This window comes from Hylobates moloch, unplaced genomic scaffold, assembly GCF_009828535.3.
Source record: "Hylobates moloch isolate HMO894 unplaced genomic scaffold, HMol_V3 SCAFFOLD_3, whole genome shotgun sequence".
In the NCBI taxonomy this organism is placed as follows: Eukaryota; Metazoa; Chordata; class Mammalia; order Primates; family Hylobatidae; genus Hylobates; species Hylobates moloch.
In genome coordinates this window covers 164840925-164859473 of record NW_026652278.1, presented here as the reverse complement: position 1 = coordinate 164859473, position 18549 = coordinate 164840925, and the positions used below count along the sequence as shown (strand labels likewise).

The window sequence follows — 18549 nt, the reverse complement described above, 5'->3', positions numbered from 1 at the left end:
GGTTTCTAGTGAGGCCTGTCTTCCTGGTTTGTGGAGGGCCACCTTCTCACTGAATCCTCAGAGAGCCTTTTCTCCATGTGCACTCAGGGAGAGAGAGGCCTTTTAGGTCTCTTCCTTGTCTTATGAGGACACTAGTCATACTGGATTAAGACTCACTCTTGCTGGGCATGGTGGCTCATGCCTGTAATCCCAGCACTTTGGGAGGCCGAGGCAGGCGGATCACGAGGTCAGGAGTTCGAGACCAGCCAGTTCGAGACCAGCCTGGCTAACATGGTGAAACCCCGTCTCGACTAAAAATACAGAAATTAGCTGGGCCTCGTGGCACGCGCCCGTAATCCCAGCTACTCAGGAGGCTGAGGTAGGAGAATTGCTTGAACTTGGGAGGCAGAGGTTGCAGTCAGCCGAGATCACATCACTGCATTCCAGCCTGGGCGACAAGAGTGAGACTCTGTCTCAGAGAAAAAAAAAAAAAAAAGACTCACTTTTGTGACTCAACCTTTACTACCTTTTTATAGGCCATACTCCAAACACAATCACACTGAGGGTCAGAGCTTCAACATATGAATTTGGGGGGGTGGGGACACAGTTCAGTTGATAACGGGGTATTATGAGTAATAAATGAGAAACTGCATGGAAAGCACTTTTAGAGTTTTATATTCTTTATTTCTATATATAAGATATTCATTGGAGAATTAAAATAGCATTTAACTACAAGTGCAGCTACTATTTAAAACCTAAAGATGATGAATAAGATGAATGTAATTTATAATAAAATAGCAAAATTGCATATATCTTAACTGTTTTTTTTTTTGTCTGAAAAACAAAACTTGCCATATGAGTTGGTTGCTTTATTATGCCAGAGTGTAGGGGGATATTACTTTATACAAAATGACTTGGAAGAAAACAATATATTTGACACAAGGAATACTAAATATATTTGAAAGAATAATCTAATACAGACAATAATGTGTGATTATTGTCATTATCTGTCAATTCAGAAAAGAAAAATACTTAATTTTTAGTGCCTTCACCACAGCTGACACAGTTACGATCTATTCAGTCTTGCTATTTTATTATAAACTAGATTTATCTTATACATCGTCTCTAGGTTGTAAATAGTAACTGCACATGAGCAACAGCTCGTGGATACTCACATGCAGAACTAGGTGACACTCCATCATATTTAATCATAACTCCTGATTTTCTTGAAACCTAAGAATTCCACAGAAAAGAACTTGAATCTTGCCCATAATTGTGGTTTATAGACAGTAAGGAGAATGCAGAAGATATTGATGAAAGTTATAGCCAGAGAGAACAAGGATCCTGACACAGCAGAAAATGTCACTTTAAGTGAAGAGGTACTGAGCACAAGACACTACCACCGCTTCCCACCCTGGTCTGAGGAGAAAACTACGGATATGGAAAGCCTCTTAAAAAATGACAGAAACAGGCCAGGCACGGTGACTCACACCTGTAATCTCTGCACTTTGGAAGGCCGAGGCGGGCGGATCACCTGAGGTCAGGAGTTTGAGACCAGCCTGGCCAGCATGGTGAAACCCCATCTCTACTAAAAAAACACAAAAATTAGCCGGGTGTGGTGGTACATGCCTGTAATTCTAGCTACTTGGGAGGTTGAGGCAGGAGAACTGCGGAGGTTGCAGTCAGCCAGGATTACACTACTGCACTCCAGCCTGGGTGACAAGAGTGAGACTCCATCTAAAAAAAAAAAAAAATCAAAAATCAAAAAATTAAAAAGAAACAAAAGAAATCACCACCACCAAAACATCTTTACTAGTGTGAACCCCACATATCTGAGATGGTCTCAATTACTTTAGAAAGTTTATTTTGCCAAGGTTGAGGATGCACACCCATGACACAGCCTCAGGAAGTCCTGATGACATGTGCCCAAGGTGGTCAAGGCACAGCTTGGTTTTATACATTTTAGGGAGACGTGAGACATCAATCAGTATATATATAAGAAGTACATGGGTTCAGTCCAGAAAGTAGGAGACAACTCGAAGCGGGGAGGGGACTTGCAGGTCCCAAGTAGGTGAGAGACATGGTTGCATTCTTTGATTTTCTGATAAGCCTTTCCAAAGGAGGCAATCAGATCTGCATCTATCTCTGTGAGCAGAGGCATGACTGAATAGAATGGGAGGCAGGTTTGCCCTGGGCAGTTCCCAGCTTGAATTTTCCCTTTAGCTTAGCAATTTTGGGGTTCCAAGATTTTCCTTCCACACTAGCAATTCAAATAATTCCGTTCTGAGAAAAGGACACAGACTCTCCGGTGGAAATAACACTTTCCTGGTTTTCCCAGGAAAGAAGCCCTAGTTTCCTAAGGCAAGGAGATGAGTCTGATATGCAGATAGGGAATGTTTGCTTTCACTTCCCTTGAAGCATTTTACTCATCATATACTAGAAGTAGTTCTATTTCTGATTTGAAAAGATAACACTTTTCCTGTCTTCATGAGAGCTAAATAGTTACAGCTAGACTAGGTCCCTAAGTAAAGTCCCAAGGTATCAGGAGGACTGGAGCACTATCTTCTAGGTATTTACATAGCAAAAGAGATGAATCCTGAATTTAGGAGATGCCTTTAGATTATAAAAACCAGGATCTGGGTTTATCTAGAAAGACATTTACATTCCCAAAGGTTAGGGTGAGAACCCAGCACTCTTTCCATTCCATTTCTTTCTTTTTCTTTTTTTCCTTTTTCTCTCATTCTTTCTCTCTTTTTTTTTTTTTTCCCAAGTTCTCGCTCTATCACACAAGCAGGAATGCAGTGGTGCAATGTTAGCTTACTGCAGCCTCTGCCTCCTGGGCTCAAGCAATCCTCTCATCTCAGCCTCCCAAATATCTAGGACTACAGGCATGTGGCACCACACGTGGCTTATTTTTTAATTTTTTTTGTAGATATGAGTTATCACTATATTACCCAGACTAGTCTTGAAACTCCTGGGCTCAAGCAATCCTCCCACCTCGGCCACCCAAAGTGCTGGGATTATGGGCCTGAGCCACCATGCCCAGCCTCCATCTTATTTCTAAGGAACAAATATTTTGGTTTTGTTCTCTCTCCTCTTAGGAAATGAGTAGCAGGCCATCTCTCTTAAGTATGTAAAAGAAGAAAATTTGTTGTTCTCTTTTTCTTACCTGGGGAGTGTCTGGCCACTCATGAAGGAGATGTTTCCAACTGCTTTCATCCCTTTGTTCCAAGGTAAGTTTTGGGGAAATGGTCCAATAATTTTATTATTTACTATAAACTAATTAATAACAAAGCTGTCTTGGATTTAGAATACCCATGTGCACATTCAAGATGAATTAAACAAAATAAATATTAAGAACCCAACATCGCCCCTATTCTGCCTTGCCAAGAATGGCACTTAAAGAAAAAGTGTTTTCCTACTTAATGGTAACAGTAGTCAATACAGATGACTAAATCTTGAGGCAGATGTGGCCAGGGCCATAGGGGACAGGTGCAGACATAGAAGATGACCAAAAGGTACCAGAGCAAGAGGGCATCCATGCCACTCTATGGGAGATCTAAGTCACAGGATGAGTGTACCATTAACTAGAGTGTCCCAGACTGGTTCTATAGTATATGGACTAATGGAGCTTTCAGAGAGAGAATTGCTGACAGCGTTTAAATTATTTTGGGATCTAGAAGGATGTAAGAAATGGGATGGAGGAGGCCCTTTACTATGCAGAGGAGAGCTATTGTTAGGAACTAGCTCTTAGAGGTAATAAACTTACCAGTAATCTATACAGATGAAACCTAGGGGACCTCTTTGCTGGTTCCTTCTAGCTGAAAAACTATTTACATTTTTATACCAAGGATATGAAGAAAGAAAAAGAGGTAAGATGGTGAAGAAAAATCTCAGAAGGAAAGGCTCAGAAGAGGAAGCTGAATGAATGAGGTAAATGCTAGAATAGCTGGTTTTTATACCTATAGCTTGACAAATAAATGCACTAAACTGAAGTTCTATATAAAGCTCAACAGCTTTGTGGTACAATGAAAAAGAGTAGGCACAGTCAAAGCATATAAATTCTTCAATATAAACTTACAGAATATCTATATGGAATGCTTATTTAGAGTCCAGAGAAATACTCCCAGGTAAGAGGTAGTAGAGACAGATGCTTACTTTGTCATTTGTTGTATACTATCATTAATCTTTTAAAGTGAAGGTTTGGCATCTTCGTATGTTTACCATTTTGTGAGTCATTTTGCTGCCTACACTCATAATGCATTCTCAGATGTTGACTCAGCTCTGCTATTTTAAGTAGAGCTGTTTAGTAGAGACCTCCAAAGAAGAATTACCTGTTAGAGAATGTTATTATTGCCTAAGTAAAAGTAAAATATTTAATGATTGCAAATGATTGAAGGTAACTTTTTAGATAACGTAGTATTAGAATCTAAATGACCATTTTTATTTGTAGTCTACATTCAGCCCACGCAATGCTTTTGTTCACTCACTGTGTTACGAGAATAATGTATTTTAGATTTAGAAACATATATATATATATATATATGCTAATAGAATTATTATTCCTGAGTACAATAGTATTAGACTGGGCAAAACAAAAACTAACCATTTTTCAATTAAGCCAACCATGTGAAAGAGTAGGAGTCTGTTGTGTAGGTCACGAAACACTCGTACAACATTTCCATTGAATTTTTTCTTTAGATCTGATTTAGGGTCATTATCCTAGAGGGATTTTGTCTCTATAAAAGATTGCTTTGATAAAGACTTGTTCACCATCTGTTTTATTGCTGCCTAACACAAAGATTCTTGGTAATAAAGAAGAAGCTGTTAAAAGAAAGTTGAACAAAAGCAGGCAAAATCTCTACAACTATTGGAAGGATTCAAATAGAGCCTTGTACTGGAAACTCTAGTAGATACTCTATTCAAAAACTTGCTTTCAAAGATACCAGAAGGACTGATGCCAGTCCACCTACTTCTGAAAATTCACATGCTAACTAACTGTAGAAACAAAGAAAATAGAAAACCCTGAACTCCAGCACACTGAGCTTGTTGGCCATGGATGGTGCCCAGACACATCCAATGAAAAGATTCCTCACTGTCTCTGATTTATCTTGGAGTGAGTTATTTGAGAACCTTGTGGAATTATTAAAGTATTATCAGTTTTAGATTTAACGTGCTATAAATAAATCTCTTACGCAGCAACCCTATGTGGTGAGCTCAAATAATCAATTATAGTTTTGTTGAAAATCTTTTTAAAGACTTTGCTAAAAAAGGGGTAGTTGATTCATTACTGAAGATATTAATGCAGATTTCAATACTCATTATTCATGAGGAACATTCTAAATCAAGCATATACAATTCTTTGGTTCCCAAATTTTTCTGAAAATTATTTCGGAGTCAGTATATATTATCCAGTGGAAAATGGGGTATATTAATGTTATTAATAGAACTTAACCATGAGTAAAGATTTTGAAATGGGCCTGGTGCAGTGGATTATGCCTGTAATCCCAGCACTTTGCGAGGCCAAGACGGGCAGATCGCGAGGTCAGGGGATCGAGGCCATCCTGGCCAACATGGTGAAACCCCATCTCTACTAAAAATACAAAAATTAGCTGGGCGTGGTTGTGCGTGCCTGTAATCCCATGCTTTGCTGCATGAGAAAGATCCACTTATGACCTCGGGTCCTCAGACCGACCAGCCCAAGGAACATCTCACCAATTTTAAATCCAGTAAGTGGCCTCTTTTTACTCTCTTCTCCAACCTCTCACTATCCCTCAACCTTTCTCCTTTCCATCTTGGTGCCACACTTCAATCTCTCCCTTCTCTTAATTTCAGTTCCTTTCCTTTTCTGGTAGAGACAAAGGAGACACGTTTTATCCATGGACCCAAAACTCCGGCACTGGTCACGGACTCGGGAAGACAGTCTTCCCTTGGTGTTTAATCACGTGGGGACGCCTGCCTGATTATTCACCCAAATTTCAGAGGTGTCTGACCATGCAGGGATGCCTGCCTTGGTCCTTCACCCTTAGCAGCAAGTACCGCTTTTCTGGGGGGCAAGAACTGTCCGACCCCTTCTCTCCCTGTTTCTACCCCTTCTCTGCTTTTCTAGGGGGCAAGAACCCCCCAGCCCCTTCTCTCCATGTCTCTACCCTTTCTCCACTTTCCTGGGGGGCAAGCACTCCCCACCCCTTCTCTCCGTGTCTCTACCCTCTCTTTTCTCTGGACTTGCCTCCTTCACTATAGGCAACCTTCCAGCCCCCATTCCTCCTTCTCCCTTAGCCTGTGTTCTCAAAGACTTAATACCTCTTCAACTCACACCTGACCTAAAACCTAAACACCTTATTTTCTTCTGCAATGCCACTTGACCCCAATACAAACTCGAAAGTGGTTCCAAGGAGCCAGAAAACAACACGTTTGATTTTTCCATCCTACAAGATCTAAATAATTCTTGTCATAAAATGGGCAAACGGTCTGAGGTGCCTGACGTCCAGGCATTCTTTTACACATTGGTCCCTTCCTAGTCTCTGTTTCCAATGCAACTCATCCCAAATCTTCCTTCTTTCCCTCCCGCCTTTCCTCTCAGTCCCAACCCCAAGCATCACTAAGTCTTTCCTCTTTCCAATCTTCCTTTTCTACAGACCCATCTGACCGCTCCCCTCCTCCCCAGGCTACTCCTCATCAGGCTGAGCTACGTCAGAGCCTCCGCTTGCCTACCCTATAATCCTTTTATCACATCCCCTCCTCACACCTGGTCCAACTTACCGTTTCATTCCACGACTAGCCCTCCCCCACCTGCCCAGCAATTTCCTCTTAAAAAGGTGGCTAGAGTTAAAGGCATAGTCAAGGTTAATGCTCCTTTTTCTTTATCCCAAATCAGATAGCTTTTAGGCTCTTTTTCATCAAATAAAAAATCCAGCCCAGTTCATGGCTCGTTTGGCAGCAACGCTGAGACAGCCCTAGACCCTAAAAGGTCAAAAGGCCATCTTATTCTCAATATACATTTTATTACCCAATCCGCTCCCAACATTAAATAAAACTCCAAAAATTAAATTCCAGCCCTCAAACCCCACAACAGGACTTAATTAACCTCGCCTTCAAGGTGTACAATAATAAAGTAGAGGCAGGCAAGTAGCAATGTATTTCTGAGTTGCAATTCCTTGCCTCCACTGTGAGACAAACCCCAGCCACATCTCCAGCACACAAGAACTTCCAAACGCCTGAACCGCAGCTGCCAGGGGTTCCTGCAGAACCTCCTCCCCCAGGAGCTTGCTACAAGTGCTGGAAATCTGGCCACTGAGCCAAAGAATGCCCACAGCCCAGGATTCCTCCGAAGCCATGTCCCATCTGTGCAGGACCCCACTGAAACTCGGACTGTTCAACTCACCTGGCAGCCACTCCCAGAGCCCCTGGAACTCTGGCCCAAGGCTCTCTGACTCCTTCCCTGATCTTCTCGGCTTAGCAGCTGAAGACTGATGCTGCCTGATCGCCTCGGAAGCCCCCTAGACTATCACAGATGCCGATCTTCAGGTTACTCTCACAGTGGAGGGTAAGTTCGTCCCCTTCTTAATCAATATGGAGGCTACCCACTCCACATTACCTTCTTTTTAAGGGCCTGTTTCCCTTGCTTCCATAACTGTTGTGGGTATTGATGGCCAGGCTTCTAAACCTCTTAGAACTCGCTGACTCTGGTGTCAACTTAGACAATACTCTTTTAAGCACTCCTTTTAGTTATCCCCACCTGCCCAGTTCCCTTATTAGGCCGAGATATTTGAACTGAATTATCTGCTTCCTTGACTATTCCTGGGCTACAGCCACACCTCATTGCCACCTTTTCCCCCAGTTCAAAGCCTCCTTGACATCCTCCCCTTGTATCTCCCCACCTTAGCCCACAAGTATAGGACACCTCTACTCCCACCTTGGAGACCGATCATGCACACCTTACCATCTCATTAAAACCTAATCACCCTTACCCACTCAATGCCAATATCCCATCCCACAGCACACTTTAAAAGGATTAAAGCCTGTTATCACTCACCTGCTACAGCATGGCCTTTTAAAGCCTATAAACTCTCCTTACAGTTCTCCCCATTTTACCTGTCCTAAAACCAGACAAGCCTTACAGATTAGTTCAGGATCTGTGCCTTATCAACCAAATTGTTTTGCCTATCCACCCCATGGTGCCAAACCCATATACTCTCCTATCCTCAATACCTCCCTCTACAACCCCATTATTTTGTTCTGGATCTCAAACATGCTTTCTTTACTATTCTTTTGCACCCTTCATCCCAGCCTCTCTTTGCTTTCACTTGGACTTACCCTGACACCCATTAGGCTCAGCAAATTACCTGGGCTGTACTGCCTCAAAGCTTCACAGACAGCCCCCATTACTTCAGTCAAGCCCAAATTTCTTCCTCATCTGTTACCTATCTCGACATAATCTCATAAAAACACACGTGCTCTCCCTGCTGCTCGTGTCTGACTCATCTCCCAAACCCCAATCCCTTCTACAAAATAACAACTCCTTTCCTTCCTAGGCATGGATAGTGTGGTCAGAATTCTTACACAAGAGCCAGGATCGCGCCCTGTAGCCTTTCTGTCCAAACAACTTGATCTTACTGTTTTAGCCTAGCCCTCATGTCTGCGTGTAGCGGCTGCCACTGCCTTAATACTTTTAGAGGCCCTCAAAATCACAAACTATGCTCAACTCACTCTCTACAGTTCTCATAACTTCCAAAATCTGTTTTCTTCCTCACACCTGACACATATACTTTCTGCTCCCCGGCTCCTTCAGCTGTAGTCACTCTTTGTTGAGTCTCCCACAATTACTATTGTTCCTGGCCCGGACTTCAATCCAGCCTCCCACATTATTCCTGATACCGCACCTGACCCCCATGACTGTATCTCTCTGATCCACCTGACGTTCACCCCATTTCCCCATATTTCCTCCTTCCCTGTTCCTCACCCTGATCACATTTGGTTTATTGATAGTAGTTCCACCAGGCCTAATCACCACACACCAGCAAAGGCAGGCTATGCTATAGTACAAGCCACCAGCCCACCTCTTAGAACCTCTCATTTCCTTTCCATCGTGGGAATCTGTCCTCAAGGAAATAACTTCTCAGTGTTCCATCTGCTATTCTACTACTCCTCAGGGATTATTCAGGCCCCCTCCCTTCCTACACATCAAGCTCGAGGATTTGCCCCTGCCCAGGACTGGCAACTCTTAACGCCCTCTTAGAGTGGATAGATGATCTTTGCTAGCAGGGGATGCTCCAATACTTTCACCCTGATGAAGTTCTATTCTTTACTTTTATACTCACTCTTATTCTCATTCCCATTCTTATGCCACCATCTACCTCTCCCCAGCTATCTCCACCACACTATCAACCTTACTATTCTCTCCTAGCCGTTTCTAACCCCTCCTTAGCGAACAACCACTGGCTTTGCGTTTCCCTTTCTTCCAGCACCTACACAGCTGTCCCCACCTTACATGCAGACTGGGCAACATCTCCTGTCTCCCTGCACCTCCGAACTTCCTTTAACAGCCCTCACCTTTACCCTCCTGAAGAACTCATTTACTTTCTAGACAGGTCCAGCAAGACCTCCCAGACATCTCACATCAGCAAGCTGCCGCCCTCCTCCGCACTTACTTAAAAAACCTTTCTCCCTATATCAACTCTACTCCCCCCATATTTATACCTCCTACAACACAAACTACTATTCCTGTGGCCACTGGAATTCCCCTGGGTAACCTTTCACCTTCTCGATGTTCCTTTACTCTTCATCTCCAAAGCCCTCTTCTTGTTTACTTATACCCAGCCCTGTAAATAACAGTGAAAGGTTGCTCGTACTCAACGTTTTCTCATATACCATGAAAATCGAACCTCCTCCTCTACACAGTTACCTCATCAGTCCCCATTACAACCTCTGACAGCTGCTGCCCTAGCTGGATCCCTAGGAGTCTGGGTACAAGACACCCCTTTCAGCACTCCTTCTCATCTTTTTACTTTGCGTCTCCAGTTTTGCCTCACACAAGGTGTCTTCTTCCTGTGTGGATCCTCTACCTACATGTGTCTGCCTGCTAATTGGAGAGGCACATGCACACTAGTTTTCCTTAATCCCAAAATTCAATTTGCAAATAGGACCGAAGAGCTCCCTGTTCACCTCATGACACCGACACGACATAAAAGAGTTATTCCACTAATTCCCTTGCTTGTCAGTTTAAGACTTTCTGCCTCCACTATTGCTCTCGGTACTGGAATCGCAGGCATTTCAACCTCTGTCACGACCTTCCGTAGCCTGTCTAATGACTTCTCTGCTAGCATCACAGACATACCACAAACTTTATCAGTCCTCCAGGCCCAAGGTGACTCTTCAGCTGCAGTTGTCCTCCAAAACCGCCGAGGCCTTGACTTACAGCTGAAAAAGGAGGACTCTGTATATTCTTAAATGAGGAGTGTTGTTTTTACCTAAATCAATCTGGCCTGGTGTATGACAACATAAAAAACTCAAGAATAGAGCCCAAAAACTTGCCAACCAAGTAAGTGATTACGCTGAACCCCCTTGGACACTCTCTAATTAGATGTCCTAGGTCCTCCCAATTCTTAGTCCTTTAATACCTGTTTTTCTCCTTCTCTTACTCCGTTTGGTTTTTCAATTCATACAAAACCATATCCAGGCCATCACCAATAATTCTACACAACAAATGTTTCTTTTAACAACCCCACAATCTTCCTTCAGCTTAATCTCTCCCACTCTAGGTTCCCACGCCGCCCCTAATCCTGCTCAAAGCAGCCCTGAGAAACATCGCCCATTATCTCTCCATACCACCCCCCAAAATTTTCACTGCCCCGACACTTCAACACTATTTTGTTTTATTTTTCTTATTAATATAAGAAGACAGAAATGTCAGACCTCTGAGCCCAAGCTAAGCCATCATATCTCCTGTGACCTGCACGTACACATCCAGATGGCCAGTTCCTGCCTTAACTGATGACATTCCACCACAAAAGAAGTGAAAATGGCCTGTTCCTGCCTTAACTGATGACATTACCTTGTGAAATTCCTTCTCCTGGCTCATCCTGGCTCAAAAGCTCCCCCGCTGAGCACCTTGTGGCCCCCACCCCTGCCTGGCAGAGAACAACCCCCCTTTTTCCTTTACCTATCCAAATCTTATAAAATGGCCCCACCCCTATCTCCCTTCGCTGACTCTCTTTTTGGACTCAGCCCGCCTGCACCCAGGTGAAATAAACAGCCTTGTTGCTCACACAAAGCCTGTTTGGTGATCTCTTCACACAGACGCATGTGAAATACACAATATGATAGATCAGGAATCTGAGTGAAAAATAATTGTTAAACGAGAGCTTTATTTTATTTTATTTTTTTAAATCTTAGGTTAGTGCAAACCTACTCTAAAAATAACTCCTAATTTTTCTGGAGCTATTTAATTTCTACTGTTTTATTCCACAGTCATTCACAGATGCTGACTTTGTATAATACCTATTTAAAAATGATTTTATGGCCTTAGACTTAACAGTACAAGTCTGTTTTCTGGAATATCAAGCCATTATTGACTTCTGAGACCATGCTAGTGCATCATAAGAACTGTGAACCATATTCTCTTACGTTCATTAATTCAGTTTACAATATTGAAGCTCAGCTTAGCTACAAAGTGACAGATAGTGACGAATTTGCAATTATTTGTTTTCAAACACCATTGAGTATAAAAAACTACAATATATAACATAATCATTTGTGGCCATGGTTTTCAGTTCATACTGATTACACATTTCTTTGGGGATAATTTCTAAAATGAACCCAAAATATTATTTCACAGAATGTTAAGCAAGGGTCTTTTCTCAGTACTTATTCAAGCTTCACAAAGCAGTATTGAATTCAGGTGCCCTACATTTTCTGCTACTGCACTTCTAAAATTTTGTTGCACTATCTCTTTGGTGTTATTCTTTGGTACTTCCTTTCTCTCTCTAGCCAATCACCAATTCTACCCCTAAATGTGTCTTGTATTTATCCACTTTTCTCAGTTTCTACTCCCATTACTCTAGTTCCAGCCATCATCATCTCGCTGGGATTACTGCAATAGCTTCCTAACCAGTCATCTGATTCTATTCTGCCCTAATTCTACACATATCAGGTAAAGTGATCCTCCCTTGCTTTTATTAAAGCCTTTCCATAGCCTCGCACTTAACTTAGTGTAAAATCCCATGTACTTACTGTGGCATTGCAGTTTGGGTTCCTAAAGAAGTCTTTGAGAGGTTGATTAGGGCCATGAAAGGCAAAGAGGACAGCTGAAGGAAGTCAGCAGGCAGCACCACTAGCAGCTGGAAGAATAAATGCTTCGGTTCTGTGGGGAAATCTGGGTGGTGCATCACAGGATCCCATGTGGCCCAAAACAGTGGGCCCTGCCCACTTCTCAAGCACCTTCCCTCACTCACGCTTCAGGCATACTGGCCTTCTATATGTCAGTTCCTAGGAAACTCAAATCCTTTACTGCCCCAGGATCTTTGCACTGTCTGTCCTGTGCCTGGAATGCTCTTCCCAGCTCTTTATTTGGCTGGCACTCTGTCTCTGAGTCTTCAGGTCTCTGTTTAAATATTGCTTCCTCCAAAAATATGTTCTTTCTTCCTTAATTGTGGGTCAGCACTGTTATTTATTTATTGCAACACTGCATTTACTTCCTACATTTCAATAATCAGTCTTTGTTTATCTTTCAAATCATTATTATATGACTTCTTCACAAGGATATAAGGTCCATGAAAAAAGGGAAACCTGTTTGACTGGCATTTGTCCTTCTGATGTCTAATATAGTGCTGACGCAGAGTAGGTGCTTGATAAGTCTATATTGAATGAAGTAATAAAAATCTTCACTATGCTTTTGCATTATAGAAGCTTCATGATCGTCCAGTTCAGATAGATCAGGTTGATTATGCATTGGTCATACTGTGGCAATTACATAATTAATACTAATACATAACTAAGATGAATAATGTATCAAAGCAAGCTTAACGTGGTTATTAAAAGGACAGTAATTGTTACAGCAACTGTCTTACTGGAAAAGCACAACATTGTTACCATTAATATGGTAATAATAAGTAAATCAAAAACAGGTACCAATGTGTTGCTCAGGGACAAGATTGGAAAAACAACAAAAAAATGGATTACAAAGAAAGCCTGAGTGTGTGGTTATTGGAAAGGGTATCCGGTTGAAGTAAATTTAAATGATAATCACCTTAGAAGGTCACCTCACACAATTATACAAGGCCCATAACATAAATTTCATTAACCAACTTCGCTAGAAGGTTATTGATAACACAAATCAACACTCCATTAAGACTAAATGTGTCTTGGCCGAGCTGGAAGTTAATTAATAAAGTAGATTATCATGAGATAAAACTGAGCAAGCAAAAACCTCAAGACCTTAAAAGAGTTTCCAAATGTTGTGCGATATGTATTCCAATTAAACTACCATGGAACAAAGCTGCCTCTTGCTAACTAAGACCTGATATTATGGCAATTCCTTGCTGTATCTACACATAGCATATAAAAGAGAAAAATGAGTTAGCAATAATGCGTATGATTCATAAGTGACCAATATAGGTCATTTTTACTGGTCATTGTAGTTCCAGGAATTCAAAGGCTACTCTTTGTCTTCTCATTTTTTTTACAAATAATATTTGGGTTTTTTGCTTATCATTGGGAGAAGTGTGGGTAAAAACTTGAATATAATTTCCTTTCAGTATATGAGCCTTTTGAATTCCTTTTGTTTTAAGATGCAGGAATGCATAAAGACAAAAACTGTGTTGCTTATCATTGTATTCTCAGTTAAGCATAGAAGGTCCTTAATGCATATTTTTTGACTGAATAGTGAATGTCACAGAGATTTGAGAATGGAATTAGACCAGAATTCTTCTATAACAGTAGAGGATAATTTTATTAAAGAATTTTATCTACTTTGTTTACTTTTAGTGCTGCTAATCAACAGAAACTCAAGTGCAAGGAATTATTTTCTTCTTATGTATACTATAATTGTTTACTAAACTCTACCAGGAATGAATGCCTATTCTTCTAGTACATGTATTGAAAAAAAAAAATACTGCAAAGTTTTTAATCACCTTTTTAAATAAGATTTAGGCATAGCCATTTTAATAAGTATTATTGGTTTATTGAGTATAAGACATAAAACTTTAGTTTCATTCGTTCATTCTTCTGCTTGTAGAAGACACTTAAAATGTCAAAATGATGTTGAACATAATTCCTCTCCTATGCCCGTCATTTGAGTGCCCCTAAATGTTCTTACCATTTAACATGGCCTCTTTTCAGAGGAATGCATCTTCTGAGCTGATGCTTTTCCTAGGCATAGAGACTCAACTGGTCTCTCTCCACTACTTTATTGACTTCCTCTCTTTCCTGACCCCAACATCAAGTGACTTTTGTGCCAGATCCCCATTGACTTTAATAGGGATAGCACTATGTTTGAGAGGCTGAAAAAGAAACCCAGAGTCAGTGAATGAGATGTAGGGTTTATTGAAGGGATTTACACACAGGTTGGACCAGTGGGGGCAGGCTGGACAGATGAAGTGCAGCCACTTGTAAAAAGCATGCCATTTATACAGCATTCTCACCCATCACCCTCTCTTTAGCAGTCTCCTCCTGGCAACCTTCATTCAACACAAAACAAAAGGCCTCCATCTCCTGTACAGCCCGCGCTCCATGGAGTTGGCCAGAGATTCAAATGTTCCTCATAGGTAAGACACGAGAGTTCTTACCTCAGACCATAGGGTCATTCTGGGGGTATGCTTAACTTATTGCTGTCAGATGCATCTGTCACACGGTGATTAATCTGATTGACAAGTCTTTGGAGAACAATATGGATATGCTCACCTCAGCTTCTCCATTTCATATTTTCCCTTGTAGGAGCTAGATTCTTATCAGGAAGGGGCGATCTCTGCTGTTTCTGCAGGAACAAGCATTTCTGTGCCTTCTGGAGCAATCTGCTTCAGTCTAGCATTGCCTGCTACTGGGGGATACATGTCCCAAATTTTTTTTCTTTTTTTGAGATGGAATTTCACTCTTGTTGCCCAGGCTGGAGTGCAGTGGCTTGATCGCGGCTCACTGCTACCTCCATCTTCTGGGTTCAAGCAATTCTCTTGCCTCAGCCTCCCGAGTAGCTGGAATTACAGGTGCCTGCTACCACACCAGGCTATTTTTTTTGTATTTTTAGTAGACAGGGTTTCGCCATGTTGGCCAGGCTGGTCTTGAACTACTGACTTCAGGTGATCCGCCCACCTTGGCCTCCCAAAGTGCTAGGATTATAGGCATAAGCCACCGTGCCCGGCCTTCCCAATTATGTAATAAATGTAGGAGTCAAATGGATGGTATTCTTCACCCTAGCGTCTATTAGTAATAAAGGTGATATTTTGATTCTCATCTTATTTGCCTTCTTTCTGTAGGAGTGTCAAGGTGTTATTTTTTCAGTTCCCTCAGAATGTCACCATTTTGTTACATTGGCCAGGATCACTGAGAAATATGTTATAAAGAAGAAAACTCCATGTGGAGTGATTAAAGCCTGGTCTTCAGGCTTAGACTTTCATGTGAGCAGGGCATGTTGACCTGTCGCTGGGGCTACTGTAGTCACAGTAGGCGTAATGCCGAAGGCCCATAACACTTTTAGGGGCCCACAAAAAGGTTTTCATGTCTTTAAACTCTAAAGAAAAGAAATACATATAATCCAGCTTGAGTGTGTTCTTTATACCAATGCAAATGTAAAGCGTAACTTTTAATATTTTTTAATAGCTTCTTAGAATTTTTCATGAGAGGAACTTTGAAAGGCAAAAGTGCACAGGGCCCACAAAAGTCATTCCTGCTTGATGGCCTGTGGAGGCTTTTATTAGTCTGGTCAGCCATTGACCGTGGTGCAGTCGGCTTTTAACTGCTCTGACCTTAGTAAAGTGGTTCATGTGGATGTTAGTCTGATGGGTGCATGCACCCTATGGCCACTCTGCTCTGTCCACGGGTGAGTGGCCGCTGCTAATGAAGGTTGAATTACAAGCGTGAGAAGCTCTAAGCAAACATCACATGTACCGCATCGCTCTGAAGCAGAGCCATAAGGATAACAGCAAGGTTGCTCAGGGCACAGGTTGCTATGGCTTCCCCTTAGGGTACACTTGGCAAACATTTCCAGAGCAAAGGGCCTCAATAGGTGCTAGTGTGACACAAGAGGGAAAGCGGATTCATTATAGGGGAAGGTCTTTCTGTATACAGACCTTTTAGATGTTAGGACACAGAATGTATCTGCTGCTTTTACAGGACAGGATAGCTGACAGCTTTGTTCCTAACAAACACTAATAAGATTCCACACTTAAAATTGGGATGCCCCAAATTCTACACCGAGGTGCAAGATGCACAGTGAAACAATAACCTTGAATTCATGTGGCTGATCTGTGGGATCAAATATAAAAATACTGGAAGAATCAATAGATAAACTGTGAAGTGACATAGAGGGAATGAACCAAGCTGCTGGTCGAACTTGCACCACCCAGATTGAAGGAACATCCTCGAGACGATTGTAGAATTCAAAGTGGTGAAAAGATAGTAGCTGGAGAAATTTACACAGGCCTCCCCTGGGCTCTCAGGGAGCAGGCATTAAAATTCCCCAATGCATCTTCAGTTCAGGAGTTTGTTAGGGCGATTTTCTAGGTGAACCAAAGGCGGAGAACTTGGTGAACACTTCCTCTCAATACTAGTTTCTTAAACCTAAGCAGTTTCATAAGAAAAGACAGTGGCAGGGACTTCTGAGGCACAAGACTAAAAATGATTGGTTACCAGATTCTCAGGAGGCCATATTACCTTCTAGAGCTCACACATAAAGCTTTAGTATCAGAAATATGAGGCTCAAAAGGGAAATAGAAATTATGATGTTTTACTGGTTGGGAAGTAAAATATTTAGACGGGCGTGGGGCTCATGCCTGTAATCCCAACACAGGGAGGATCGCTTGAGCCCAGGAGTCCAAGACCAGCCTGGCCAACATAGGGAGGCCTCGTCTTTACAAAAAATGCAAAGATTAGCCAGGCATGGTGGTGCATGCCTGTAGTCCTAGCTACTCAGGAGACTGAATTTGGAGGATTGCTGGCACCCAGGAGGTCAAGACAGCAGTGAGCTGTGTTGGGGCCACTGCCACTCCAGCCTGGGTGACACAGCACGACCTTATCAAGCAAACAGGCAGGCAGGCAGGCAGGCGGGCAGGCGGGCGGGCAGGCAGTCAGGCAAAGAAGGGAAAGAAAGGAAGAGAAAAGAAAAGGAAGGAAGGAAGGAAGGGGAAGGGGGAGGGGGAGGGGAAGAGGAAGGGAGGAAGGAAGGAAGGAACTTTAAACAAGACTGGTGACTGGAACTGTCTTCATTGCATTCAAATCTCTGCAAAAAGACTTTAGTCACAAACATCAGTCTCTGAAAGAGGAAAGATTACGTATAGGTGGGCTTTCTTTTCCAGATATGGTAAATTTATAGTACTCGAATTAAGCTCTTGCTGAGAAATTTCTTCCCTTTAAGTTTACAATTGTAGATGCTTTACAATTTGGCATCTTTTGACAGACAATCTGGTGAAGATAAAACCCAGATTTTGTTTTTTGTGTATCCACCCTCCTACACTTGATACTACTGAGTTTCTGCCTTGGCTTTTGGCAATACTGATACTGGGTGGTAGGAATGTAATTTTTCCTGGGATAATTGCCATCAGCAGAGGATTGGCTTGTTTTCTGCATTTGCTGGGTATGGGGCCAGGGCTGCTGATAATCTTATATGTCCTGTATCTCTTTGGACACTTTGATAAATGAGGAACACAAGAGACCTGGCATTGAGTGAATGCAGCTTTTGATGCCCTAATGGTATTACAGTCATTCAAATGAGAACAAGGCTGGGAAGGCTGCAGGAATTCCAACTCTTTCCATTTCCTGCGAATCCCTCAGACTGAACCTGAGCAGAATAAGAAATTAGGAAAATCATATTTGGATCTTAATTTAGCTTAAGATTTATTTGACTCTGGTAACTCACAAGATAAGTGAATTTCATTTTGGACTCTAACTCCTTTATATGTTAACATGCTAAGGGATTCATCCCCTTTAAGAAATTTTGAAAGTTAACAATATATTGAAATATGCACAAAACAAGTATATATCTTAGCAAATTATTATAAAGTGATCATTCAAGTTTAAGAAATAGGGCATGGCCCTCTCCCTGTCATACCTCCTGACCCCCAAAGATAATCATTAACCTAGTAAGTACTAGAATGGTTTTTAGCACCAAAATATGTATCCCTAAACACAACGGTTCACTTTTACCTTTATTGAACTTTATAAATGAAATTCTATAGTATTCTTTTTTGGTATGGGGAAACCATTTTCTTAACATGATGTTTGTAAAAGTCATATTTGTGTAGCTATAGTTTGTTTTCATAATCAACTAAGTGCCTGGGCCTGGCTCACTGACAGTTTGGCTAAGCACAAACCAGATGGCGTCCGTTGGGCTGCCTGGGCTGTTCAGCCTCAGTGCCAATCATG

At 41.9% G+C, this 18549-nt stretch overlaps 1 protein-coding gene across 2 annotated transcripts in view; it reads left to right on the top strand.

Annotated features, from left to right (window-relative positions):
* ASB5 (ankyrin repeat and SOCS box containing 5) overlaps positions 1 to 18549 on the top strand; it is a 97745-nt gene that overhangs the window by 5754 nt on the left and 73442 nt on the right. Inside the window, exons 3-5 of one of the 2 annotated variants that reach the window (XM_032148952.2) lie at positions 3081 to 3212; positions 3831 to 3912; positions 14637 to 14741. The gene's annotated coding sequence lies outside the window, so the exon portion shown is untranslated. Of the gene's footprint in view, positions 1 to 3080; positions 3213 to 3830; positions 3913 to 5667; positions 5709 to 12041; positions 12131 to 14636; positions 14742 to 18549 lie in introns of those variants that run through there. The other variant, XM_058436902.1, reaches the window with a different exon arrangement.